General features: G+C 42.5%; 1 long non-coding RNA gene across 2 annotated transcripts in view; it reads right to left on the minus strand.

Moving 5' to 3' along the window:
• Positions 1–1,885: 1,885 nt before the first annotated feature.
• LOC103170603 overlaps positions 1,886–12,390 on the minus strand; it is a 45,278-nt gene continuing 34,773 nt past the window's right edge. For both annotated transcript variants that reach the window (XR_003764153.2, XR_486288.4), the window contains exons 2-3: positions 4,109–4,204; positions 1,886–2,147 (exon numbers count right to left, since the gene is read on the minus strand). This is a non-coding gene — a long non-coding RNA (uncharacterized LOC103170603). The remainder of the gene's footprint in view (positions 2,148–4,108; positions 4,205–12,390) is intronic.

Genomic DNA, 12,390 nt, shown 5'->3' on the forward strand with positions numbered 1-12,390 from the left:
GGTGCCGACAAACATTTTTTTAGTTCATTCAGCAATACTCCCCTCAGCTCCTGAATATTTAACAACATCAATTCTGAAGAACAACCTTTTTTGTTTGTTTGTTTGTTTCTTCCTCCCACCCCAAGAGAGTTTAAAACTTCTTCTGTCAAAATACATGCATGAATAATGGTCAGGGCCTCCTCTTTTAACGATGAATTTTTTAATATTGTAACAGAAAATGAATACCATTTCCCAAGTTGTATCAAAAAAACCCCAAACGAAAGCATAAGGCAAGGTTCAGCAAACCACAAATTTATGGCTCATTTCCATAGGTAAAATGAAAAAGGGAGGTTGGTCAGGAACCACAAACACCCCCAAAATATCTCCATTTCTTGCTCCTCACCTCTACTGGGTTTCAGAGATAGAATATTTATTTGCAGGTAACTCCGAACACTATGGGATATTTAATCACCCCTGTTGCTTTCCAGTAATCACTTTTATTGCATTATGCAAGTCAGCACATTCTGGGCACTTTAATATACATGAGGAAGAGGGGAGAAATCTGTTTCCTGAAGGTTTTCTGGAAAATCCCCACATTTTGATTTTTCTTGAATCTGTTATTCTTTCAAAAAAAATATGAAAATGATTGCTACGACCATATTTGTTCAGCCAAACAAAAATACAGCATATTGTCAACACTATCTCTCATTGCCACGTTTTACCTGGAGTAGAAAACTATTTGATCTCAAAAGCCTATGGTCTACATTAGCCTTCAGGAACATCTTTTATTCATGTGCATTAATATAGAGGACACAGACACACTAAGAGTTGCTATGGTTTGGCCAAATCAAAATTGTCCCCAGATACTAAGGTGAGAACTTTTGAGACTTTTGACAGAGAAGTTGGCATTTTGGTGGGAGAGAATTGCACTAATATACGTTTGGTTTTTTGAGGGGGGATAAGGGTGCATGGGTGGAGGTGTGTGATAGGCACAAAATGAAGCTTTGTGTATATGTATTTCTGGTTCGTGTGTAAAAAAACTAAATGTCTGAAGTTGCCTCCCCAAGGTTAAACCAACCTTTCCTATCTTGTCAAACAAATTCTGAAATCATGATCATGACTGAGTGGGAGAGCAAAGTGTGATTATTTGGGATCCTTGATTCTGATGGATAGAGACATGAAAGTGAAAAGATAGGATCTCTTGCAATTGCAAGAGAGGCTAACATGACTATTGGACTATCAATTCTGGATCACTTGAAATACCCAAGGATCCCAAATTCAAAACCCTCTTCATATTACTCAGATGAATAGAAAGACAGGGAAACCTTTTTCCCCCACCCCCTTTTACAAGCTCTTCACTACTGCTTATTTTAAGTGAGGCAGACTATGTTTTACTTTGAAGTTCTTGAGTTCCCTGACTGTCCTTCAGACCACACACAGAATATCACTGTACCCCAGGGCAGGTTTTTAAAACCAGTTGTCTGGTCATTCATTCTACTTTTTTTTTCCTGGAATGCAGTCCAGTGCTAAATCCACAATAATAGCAGGTGGGCAGACATTGGGTCCCATGTGGTTATGAAGCTCTTTGTCACCAAAATTCTAGAGACAACCTTCCTCTTCACTCCCATCAGTGTAAGAGTCAAGTCCTTTTGCCTCCTCCCCAACCCCTCTTGACACTATCTGGGGACAGTGAGGTAAGTCCTCTTGGCTGTGAGCCTCATGTGAGACAACCTGATTACCCTGTATCTACCCCAGCACTTAGAACAGTGCTCTGCACATAGTAAGTGCTTAAATACCAACATTATTATTAAACCCAGGAGGTGTGTCCTAACTACTTACTCCAAAAGGCCCCAACCTTGCCCTTTATGGAACTTAGAGTACAGGGGAGACAAAGCAACTCAGACAATTATAAAGTGGAGAGTTTTTAATAAACATCATTTTTGGTTTTCTTTTCCCTAGTGCAATAGGGGGGGAAAAAATCAGTTGAATTCCAGAAATGGTTCTAGACACTCCAAAGAACACACCCGGGACACAGTTCACTCTCCAAAGAATGAACCTGGAACATAGTTATCACTGGGGTCTCTTTCCCTGAGCAGATTTCAGGGGAATTTCTTCATGAATTTTCCCTTTGACAGGGGAGCGATCTTGCACCATTCCTTGTCGCATTTCTGGTAAGGAAAATAATTCATTGTCGTGTTAAGTGCGTACTATATGCCAAGGACTCTGTATTTAGTGCTGAGTAAATACATCAGGTCTCATATAGGCTCATAGCCTAAGTAGGAGGGAGAAACGAAGTGAGGGTTCAAAACCTTCCCATATGCCTCAATTTCTCTGTCTCTTTCATCATAACCTCAGAAATCAGGACTTCCCTCCTCATGAATGAGAAATCCAGCTCATCTCCCTGAAGTCCTCCTCTTCTTTTTTTCAATCTTTTAAACTAGCCCAAGGCACTTAGCTTATAGCATCCCATCTCGCTCATCCTTAAGACCATAAGTTCTTTGCCATTATGAAGTCAGAGAAAGCATGTTCACTGAAAACCACTTAAAATCTCAGAAGATGTCACTTGGAAATTCAGCAGGAGTTCATCGAGTAAATTCCCAACATCAAACTATTCACAAGTCAAAGGGCATGGAACACAGGATTCAACAAATGTTCAGACCCAGATACATGACAATCTGACTATGCGACAAACTTCAGATTTCATGTCAATTTGGAATTATCCCAAACCAGCAAGGTATCCTCTCCCCTTCCTATATTTCCTCTGAGAGTTTTGGTCTGGGGTGTTTCTGTGCTGCAATAACCCACTCAGAATGAATCCCATAGAATGGATCTCCCAAGGAAACAATCCCCTGTCCCCAACTGTATGCTGGATTACTTCCCATATATAGATCTAAATCTATATACACTTATTTACATAGAGATAGATCCATCTAGGGGGACGGAGGAAGAGAAGAGGGGAGAAACAGAGACAGAGGGTGAGGCAGAGAGAGAGACACACACACACACAGAGGGGGAGAGACATACAGAGAGGGAGAGACAGAGAAACACAGAGAAAGACACAGAGATGGAGAGACAGGAAGAGACGGGAGAGGAAGATATATAGAAAGGGAAGGAGAGACAGAGGGAGGGAGAGATAGCCAGGGGGAGTGAGAGTGAGGGCGAGGGAGAGGGTGAGAGCACAAGCTGTCCTTTGTATTTGACTTCTGATGGAAAGATTCCATCTATGCTCACGAGTGTGGCTGAAAAGAATAATGTGACACTGATCCTTTCTACTGCATTGTTTGAGCTGTGGGAATAGGTGTTTGGCTTGCCCATGGGTTCATCCCACACCGGGCTGTTTCTAAGTCTCCCTCTTGACACCCTGATCTTCATGCTTTGCTCAAAGGGAGTCACCGTTGCTGCTGCCCCAAGGAACCAGGGTGTTTTTGCATGGCAACATTGCCCCACCATATCAATGAGCTCCTGACATCAGTCTGAGCTGAAGAAATAACTTTTTTTTCCAAAAAAAGGGTAAAGATCTCATTTTAAACAATAGAATGATTTTGATACATCTTTTAACTAACCAAAAGTAACATCTTGACAATTTTAATAGACTAATTATATCATGATGGTCATCTTGAAGAGTGCCCATTTTCAGGTCTTTATGTCTTGACAACTCTAGGAGTCCTCAGCTGGAAAATTAGGCTACAAACTCAGAATTTCAATGACTATGACCTTGCGAAATTGGCTGGAGCAATTTCTCTGGTCTAGAAATACCACCTAAATAAAGCAGGGAGAGCGCAAGAAGCATTTACATTTTTATTTCCAGGACCTGGACCGCGTCGATGTCCTGGTTCATTCTGGAAACAATTAGAACCTTACAGTGACACATTTCATAAATCAGATGAAAAATGAAAATGGCCCAAAATTTAGCTTCTGAGACTAATCTTTGATGGTGCAGTGGGTGGGGAGGGAGGAAGAAAGAAAGATGTGGGTGGTTAAGGAGTGAGAAAGTCATTCTTCTATTTCTCCTATCTTTCCTCTGAGTGTCCAAAAAAAATCTCTTTCCTGTGAAAGACTATTCCATTCTAGAAAAAAAAGAGAACAATTTCTAGCTTCAATCCCACACCCTACTGCTTATTTTGCTTACCCTGTAGTTGTTTTCAATCTTTTGTTTCTTTCCTCGGGAGTCCATGTTCAGTCCCCTTTTTCTCCTTCCTTCGCATTTTCTGTGAAGCTGGAAGTTCTGGAAAGAAAATGGGATTTTATTTTTTTATTTTGGGGGGGTAAAATGTAACTAAACTTATTTTAGATCAGGAATCTATTGTATTTTTGCTAGTGCACTATTCAAACATTTAACGAGGCAACCATTGGCTGTGACAGTCACATCACATAGATGTTGCTCCCCCAGAAGACTGCTAAGCAGATTCCCCTTTAGGGTGTCCTTTTTCGGTTAAACAGTTAATGAAGACCATCAACAGTGCCATTCTGGATCAACCCAAAGGTTTCATTCTGCACAGTATTTTTTGTCAGATAGTAGCAACAGGGTGTTTGGAGGAAAAGGGAGGTGTAGTCAGAGGAAAGGGAAAATCAAATGAAGAATGGAGGAGAAATTATGAGGAAAAGGGAAGGCAGTTATTGGTGAGGGAAAGATAGGCAAGAAAAAGAATAAAGAGGGATCTGCATGGAAATGAAGGGGGAACATGAGGAGTTAAGGCATAACTAGGTCAAATCGATGTTTCATCCAGCCCAGAATTTTATCTCCAGCAATAGCACTTCCAAGAGTGCTTGAAAGAACAGTGTGATGAAAGCAATTTGAGGATCCAGATAACTTAGGAGCACACATATCCTAGAAAGAGTGAAATCCAATTTTGATCCCAATCAGTTTGGATGTTCAGTTTTTTCTGCAGCAACTGTACAAAGTGTCCTGCACATCCATCAATGCTATTTATTGAGTGCTAAGGGAAAAGACAGTAGACAGAGTTAGTAGTGATGATCCCTGTCAACTAGGAGCTTACTGACTTTGGGGGGAAAACAGTGTGGCCTAGTGGAAAATTGTGGTCCTGGGAGTCAGGGGACCTGAACTGTAGTCCTGCTTCCACCACTTTCTGCTGTGAGACCTTGGGGAAGTCACTTAACTTCTCTGTGCCTCAGTTCCCTCATCTGCAAATGGGAATTCAATACCTGTGCTCCCTCCTCCTTGGACTATGAGTGCCATGTGGGAACCTAATGATATTTTATCAACACCAGTGCTTAGTACAGTGAATGGCACATAGTAAGCATTTAAATGCCACTATCATTATCCACAGGCATGGCAATAAATTACAGATAGGGGAAGTTGAGTATAAAACTGTGTACAGAGTACTATGGGACTGGGGTGAGTATCAAAGTGCTTACAGCGTACACAGTCAAGTGCATAGTGGGAGGTGGGTAGGGGAATGAGGACTTAGTAGAGGAAGGATTCTTGGAGATGTGATTTTAGGAGTGTTTTCAAAGTGAGGAGAGTGGTGGACTGTCAGGAAGGGAGAGGAGGTTTCAGGGCTGAGGAAGTGGGCAAGAGTTTGGTGGTGGGATGGGCGAGATCAAGGTACTCTCATAAGTTGATGCTAGATGAGCAAAGCATGAGAATTAGGTTGTAGTATGAAATCAGAAAGGTATGGTAGAAGGGGAGAGCTGATTGATCAATCATATTTATTGAGTGCTTACTACGTGCAGATCACTGTACGAAGCTCTTGGATGAGTAAATATAAAGGCTTTGTTAGACAGTTTCTGCCCATAAGGGGCCTACAATCTAGAAGGGATGGCAAACAAATTATTGCTATGTATATAAATTCTGTGCGAATAAGGGTGGGGTGAATAAAGGGTACAAATACAAGCATGAAAGTGACACAGAAGTGAGAGGGACTAGGGGAAATAAGGGCTTAGTTGGGGAAGGCCATTTGGAGGAGACCTGATTACAGTAAGGCTTTGTAGGTGGGGAGTGATGGTCTGTCAGATATAAAGGGTGAGGGAGTTCCAGGCAAGAGGCAAGATGTGGGCAAGAGGTAGTCAGCGAGATAGACGAGATCAAGGTACGGTAGATAGGTTGGCGTTAGAAGAGCAAAGTGAGCGTGCTGGATTGAGTAGGAGCAGGGTTGTAATAGGAGTTGCTTAAAGCTGGTCACAATAATTTTGTTGACTGACTGATGTATGGTTTGCACTCAGTATATACCTTTTATTGACTGATGCCTAAGACAGGTTGTACAACTGCTGCAGAAAGAGCTGAAAATCCTATATCAAGTTTCCCCTGGGGTTTTCCCCCACCCCAATCATGCCTTCACCTGTGACCTAGGAAATGTGCCTTGATTCATTTCCAGGTATACCACATGTCTATCAAGTACATGAAGATAGCAGCCTTTTCATTGAGGATGTTGGGAAATTTCTCAGTTCATTTGGTCTCAGCACACACAGTTTCAGGACTGAAGTTACCTCCCTGAGTCAGGAGAAACATTCAAGAAGTTTGTTTTGGAAAGACTTAAAAATCAGACTTTTTCCTTTCAATTTTGTGGGCTGAATTCTTTCAATCTCTCTCCAGGCAATTTGCTGAATGAGTATTTTATTCCTAAAGAGACTAAACTGGCCTAATTGATCCCATTCAAAGGCTTTTCAAGGACTCCCCTATTCCAAGAAACCTTGCCCTCCGTTTTCCTCATAATAATGTTCAAGTATTTATTTCCCATAATACTACCATCCAACAGATTCATCGCATAGTTGAGCTAAAGGTGAGCTATTAGCAAATAGTTGAAAGAGCACGGCCTCGTGGAAAGAGCACAGACTGGGGAGAGGACCCAGGTTCTAATGCCGGCTCTGCCATTAGTCTTCTATGTGACTCTAGGCAAATCAATTAAGTGTTCTGTGACTCAATTACCTTATCTGTAAAATGGAGGTTAAGATTGTGAGCCCCAAATGGTCATGGGCCGTGTCCAACCTCTTAAGCATGTATCTACCACAATACTTAGAACAGTGCCTTGCATATAGGCCAAAATTACCTTTAAAACAAAATCCCAGTCATCAAGGGACACTGAGAATAACCTCTATGGATAATCAATTAGGCAATTCTTTCTCTTGAAGCAAGAAACCAATATGCATGTAAATAGCTTACATGCACACCAACCTACAGACCTACCACACAACAGAAATGGGCCTTGTTCCTTGAAGATTTGGCTTTACTATAGCATGGCATATGCTTTTGCGTGGATTTAAATCCAATTAAAATTCCAATTCAGGACCAGTCCCAACATGACCACCAAGCATTTCAAGGAAAAGGTACACTGCAAATCCCTCCCTCCTCTACAGCCCCAATCTAGTATATTTACTGAGGCTTACTGTCTGCAGAGCACTATACTAAGCCCTTACGAGTTGGTAGACATGATCCCTGCCCACAAAGAGCTTACAATCTAGAGAGGGAGGCAGAAGGAACTTTTCCTCCCTTGTTCCCAGGGACCTTTCCTACTCCCCCTAATCCCTAACTTGACCCGCTTTTTTCCTGTCTCTGTGATTCTCCGGTAGTTTGGTCTGTTTGAATTTTAATCATAGCATTGGATGTCTCTGAGGGCACATCCGTTACACTAGAGCTCCCGTGTCAGCATTCTGCTTTTCAGTTTATAGGCCCACCTCGTTATCCCAGACATAGCTGCCCATAAGAAGCCTAGAAGAGAGGGAGAGGTAAGTGAGGCTTAGTTTCCCCAAGTGCTCGGGACAGTGTGCTGCACAAAATGTTTAAGAAATACCACTGATTGATTAGAGGTAACATTATTAGACATGCAGCCATGTCCACTGCAATAGCCACTGCCCTAGCCTGTCTGTCCATCCTCAGCAGCATGGCTCAGTGGAAAGAGCCTGGGCTTGGGAGTCAGAGGTCATGAGTTTGAATCCCAGTTCCGCCACTTGTCAGCTGTGTGACTGTGGGCAAGTCACTTCACTTCTCTGTGCCTCAGTTCCCTCATCTGTAAAATAGGGATTAACTGTGAGCTTCACGTGGGACAACCTGATTACCCTGTATCTACCCCAGCGCTTAGAACAGTGCTCTGCACATAGTAAGCGCTTAACAAATACCAACATTATTATTCCCATTCAAGGGCAATAGGAGAAAGAATAGAGAAAGTGGGGGCAGTGCCAGAGCCCACAGCAGCAGACCCTGGCATCACTAGTGATAGCTTAAGAGAAAAATATCCTGGATCTTAAGGAGGTAGGGGACCAGGATGAGTTTGAAATACAGGAATGGGGCAGGAAAACTACTGGAATTAAGGCAAGAAGCAGTATGGTCTAGTGGATAGAATACTGGCAGGCCTGAGAGTCAGAAGGACCAGGGTTCTAACCAGGATCTGCCACTTGTCTGCTGTATGACCTTGGTCAAGTCACTTCACCTCTCTGGGCCTCAGGTACTTCATTTGTAAAATAGGGATTATGACTCAGCCTTACGTGGGACAGCGATTTTGTCCAACCTGATTAGCTTGTATCTACTCTGATGCTTAGTACAGGGCCTGCCACATACTAAGCACTTAAATACCATTTAAAAAAAAGTTGTAATTAGGCTTTCTGATTATGTTCACATTAAATAGGGAGGTATCCGCAAGTCATAATAGCCAACAGCATTTTTAGGGATTGTCCACTGTGTATCCTTGGGATAAACATGGTCTCCATGACTAAAGGGTCAAAAGAATGGAGGATTTCACGTGAGCTGATCATTCTGGATTAAAACCTGTTGACACTGATTGCTACACTCCCAGCAATTACTTTACTAGCCTTTGGGTGGCAAGTTTCCACTGCAGGTTCATCATCCAGTAGCATTCAAGATGAAATGCAAGATCATATGATCCTTAGCAGATATGGTTTAGTGGATAGAGCACAGGCCTGGGAGTCAGAAGAACTTGGGTTCTAAGCCCAGCTCTGCCACTTATCTGCTGTGTGACCTTGGGCAAGTCACTTCTTTGGGTCTCATTTACCTCATCTGTAAAACAGGGATTAAGAGTGTGAGGCCCATGTGGGACAGGAACTGTGTCCAATCTGATTCACTTAGCACTTAGAACAGTGCTTGACCCCCAGTAAGCACTTAATTACCATAATTATCATTATTATAGCCCAACTGAGGTGAGATGGATTCCTACATTCTGGCTGTGCAGAGACCACCTTAGGGTACAGGTGGGTGGAAGCCATTTAACATTTTCTTTCCAGGTTGTCTGCCAGATGTAAGTTCACACGATATGGTGCTCAAGTACAGAATGGGCTGATTCACGTAGCACCGGTTCCCTCTGGCAGAGTGAACATGGGAGAACATCCATCACTGTCAGTAACAATCGGTCTTTGAGGTCGACATTCCGCTTCCTTTGGCTATGTAGGCATGCCCTCAAGGGGGAATCATCCTTCCACATGCACCTACTCAAGCCTGTGGCCTGAGACAGAGAATTAACTTCTGGTATTCCTCTTTTTAATCAGAGGATATCTTTCCTACCAATCTGCCTCATTTCTAAAGCACCATACCTCAACATAATCCCCTAGGAGCATGAGCCTGGGTTCTAATCCCAACTCCACCCCTTGTCTGCTGTGTGACCTTGAGCAAGCCTCTTCACTTCTCTGGACCTCAGTTACTTCATCTGACAAATGGGGATTAAGACTGTGAGCCCCATGTGGGACAGGGACGGTGTCCAACCTGACTTGCTTGTATTGATCCCAGACCTTAGTACAGTGTCTGGTACACAATAAGCACTTAAATACCACCATAATTATTATAATTAGGAAATTTTCAATATTATAAAAAACATCACCGGGGGCAGTTGGATTTGTCTCAATTCTGAAAACCCTACCTATCTCCGTCACTTTCCGCCATTTGGGTAGCATATTCAATCCAGTCACTGCGGGCATGGCTCAGGAGTAGCAATTGGCTTAGGAAGCTGCCTCCTGCTTATATGCAGGGCTGCCCAGAGACCAGGCCAGGCAATTTCCCCTTCCAATAAAGAGGTCATTGTTAACAGTGCAGGAAAATGAGAAATGTCTTTGCCTCGCATTAAGCTTCTGTTAATAATAAAAAACAGGCTCCGGCAGCAGAAGGTGAAATGATGTGGTGGTTTTATTTAAAAGAACTATTTTATTTTGATTTGCTAAGTCTGAATATAAACCTCAGGTTTCCCCCATCTCCCGTCTTTTTTTAATAGAAAAGAAACCCAATACAGCTGCTGTCATCCTAGTTCTCCGCTTGTCCTCATCCCAAACCACCATGCAGCTTGGCGTGACATTGAGAAGACAAAGGGGTTGGACTCTGGATAGAGGGCGGTTGGCAGGAGTAAGGAAGTTTATCCAGGGCCGGCCTGAAACTGTTTGGCTCAAACCTCTCCTATCCATCCTTTTCCCAGTACACAAATCTACCCCGGGATTGGAGTGAGAAGAAAAAAAATAGAGCAGAGGCAAAAGAAGTCATCCTGGACTTCCCATATACTTTTTCATGTTACACTACCCCACCAACAGATATCATTAATCACAATTTTCAAGTAGAGATACATGCTAAATGGTCTATGGGCTTGACTTTGATATTGAGACTAATTCCTGGGATGAATTTGTATTTTGTTTCCTTTCATTTTTCCTTTGGCCTTGGCGATCTTCAGAAAAAATAAAGAACAGAAAAATCCATGGCCCCTCATTTCACAGACCACTAATTAAATTAGAGCTAGGGCAGGTAATACAGCTCTAAAACTGCTCTCAGCTGGATTTTAAACCCAGTTTGGAAAACAGTTATTGCTGAGTCAGCTGAAGGGAAAGCAAAGAGAAATTCAAGAAACTTTAAAATGACAAAACTGTTCCAGAACCCCAAAACAGTGTTGTAAATTGAACTTTTTAAAATGGCTTCTATAATCCTCTCTCTAATTTCATCCCTACAAGTCCATATCTGAGCAATGTGAAGATTAGGCAGTAATAGGTAATCATGTGAAAAGGACCACATGCAGTAGGTTTAATAAGGTACCCTTCTCAATTCTCAATTTTTGAAGTCAACCTCAGTGTGCTAACAGTGTAACCTTTATGAGTCATCGTTTTACTACCTGTTTGCATAATGTCCTCAGTCTTTCATCTAAACTAACTTTTTGGATATTCATTCATTCAATCATATTTATTGGGCACTTACTGTGTGCAGGACACTGTACTAAGCACTTAAGAACAAGACTTGTCACATTCCCTGCCCACAGTGAGCTTACAGTCTAGGACTGGGGAGACAAATATCAATTAAATAAAATTACAGATATGTACACAAGTGCTGTGCGGTTGGGTTGGGGGAGAAGAGCAAAGGGAACAAATGAGGGTGATGCAGAAGGGAGTGGGAGATAAGGAAAAAGGGGGCTTAGTCTGGGAGGATAAGATGTGTTTTCAATTTTTCAATGTGCCTGCAAAATGATATATTCATATTGCACACTATCAAATGTTGAAATGTAGGCAAAGTGATATAGACTGAGGTATCCCCTTCCTCGACCCTTTTTCAAAAAGTTAAGATCTAAGTGTTGAAATTCAGACCATCTTCAGGGGACAAATAAACACAAGTTTTCTGGTGTCCTCTTAAAAGAATGTCCCAGATGCAATGATTAATGGTATCAAAGGAAGCTGAGCTAATTGTACGGTCCTTATGCAGTCAGAGAGTGGAGATTTTACCGAAAATCCATTAGATGGGAGACTAATAATGTGAAGTTCTCAAAAAACTAAGCAGCATGGCTAGAGGATAGACCCCGGGCCCAGGGGTAGGAAGGACCTGGGTTCTAATCCCAGCTCCCACCACTTGTCTGCTGTGTGAGTTTGGGGAAGTCACTTCATTTCTCTGGGCCTAAATTACCTCATCTGTAAAATGGGAATTAAGACTGTGAGCTCTGTATGGCACAGGGACTGTGTCCAACCTGATTAGCCTGTATCTATCCCAGCGCTTAGAACGGTGCTGGATACATAATAAGTGCTTAAATACCATCATCATCACCACCACTTGGGGTGCTTGGTTAATCCTTAAAGGCTGACATCAGACAAGAGAAACAGCTCCATTTCAGAGATTTGGTTCCAACTACAACAGGTCACCCTCGATACTGCATGCACCCCAGAATCAGCCCTCCTACATCCTAACTGTAATTCCTTTCATGCTGCATAAGCATCTCAGTATCAGGAAAGGCTCCTCATCTGCTCCTGAATAACTCTTCCTCGAACTAGAGAAGCAGAGTGGCCTAGCAGAAACAGCACAGGCCTGGGAGTCAAAGGACCAGAGGAGTCTCATCCTGACTCTGCCACTTGCCTGCTGTGTGAGACCTTGGGGATGTCACTTAACTTATCTGTGCCTCAGTTTCCACATCTTTAAAATGAGGAATCAATACCTGTTCTCCCTCCTAGACATTGAGTAACATGTTCATTCATTCATTCAATAGTATTTATTGA

The sequence above is a fragment of the Ornithorhynchus anatinus genome, chromosome 1 (genome assembly GCF_004115215.2).
Source record: "Ornithorhynchus anatinus isolate Pmale09 chromosome 1, mOrnAna1.pri.v4, whole genome shotgun sequence".
In the NCBI taxonomy this organism is placed as follows: Eukaryota; Metazoa; Chordata; class Mammalia; order Monotremata; family Ornithorhynchidae; genus Ornithorhynchus; species Ornithorhynchus anatinus.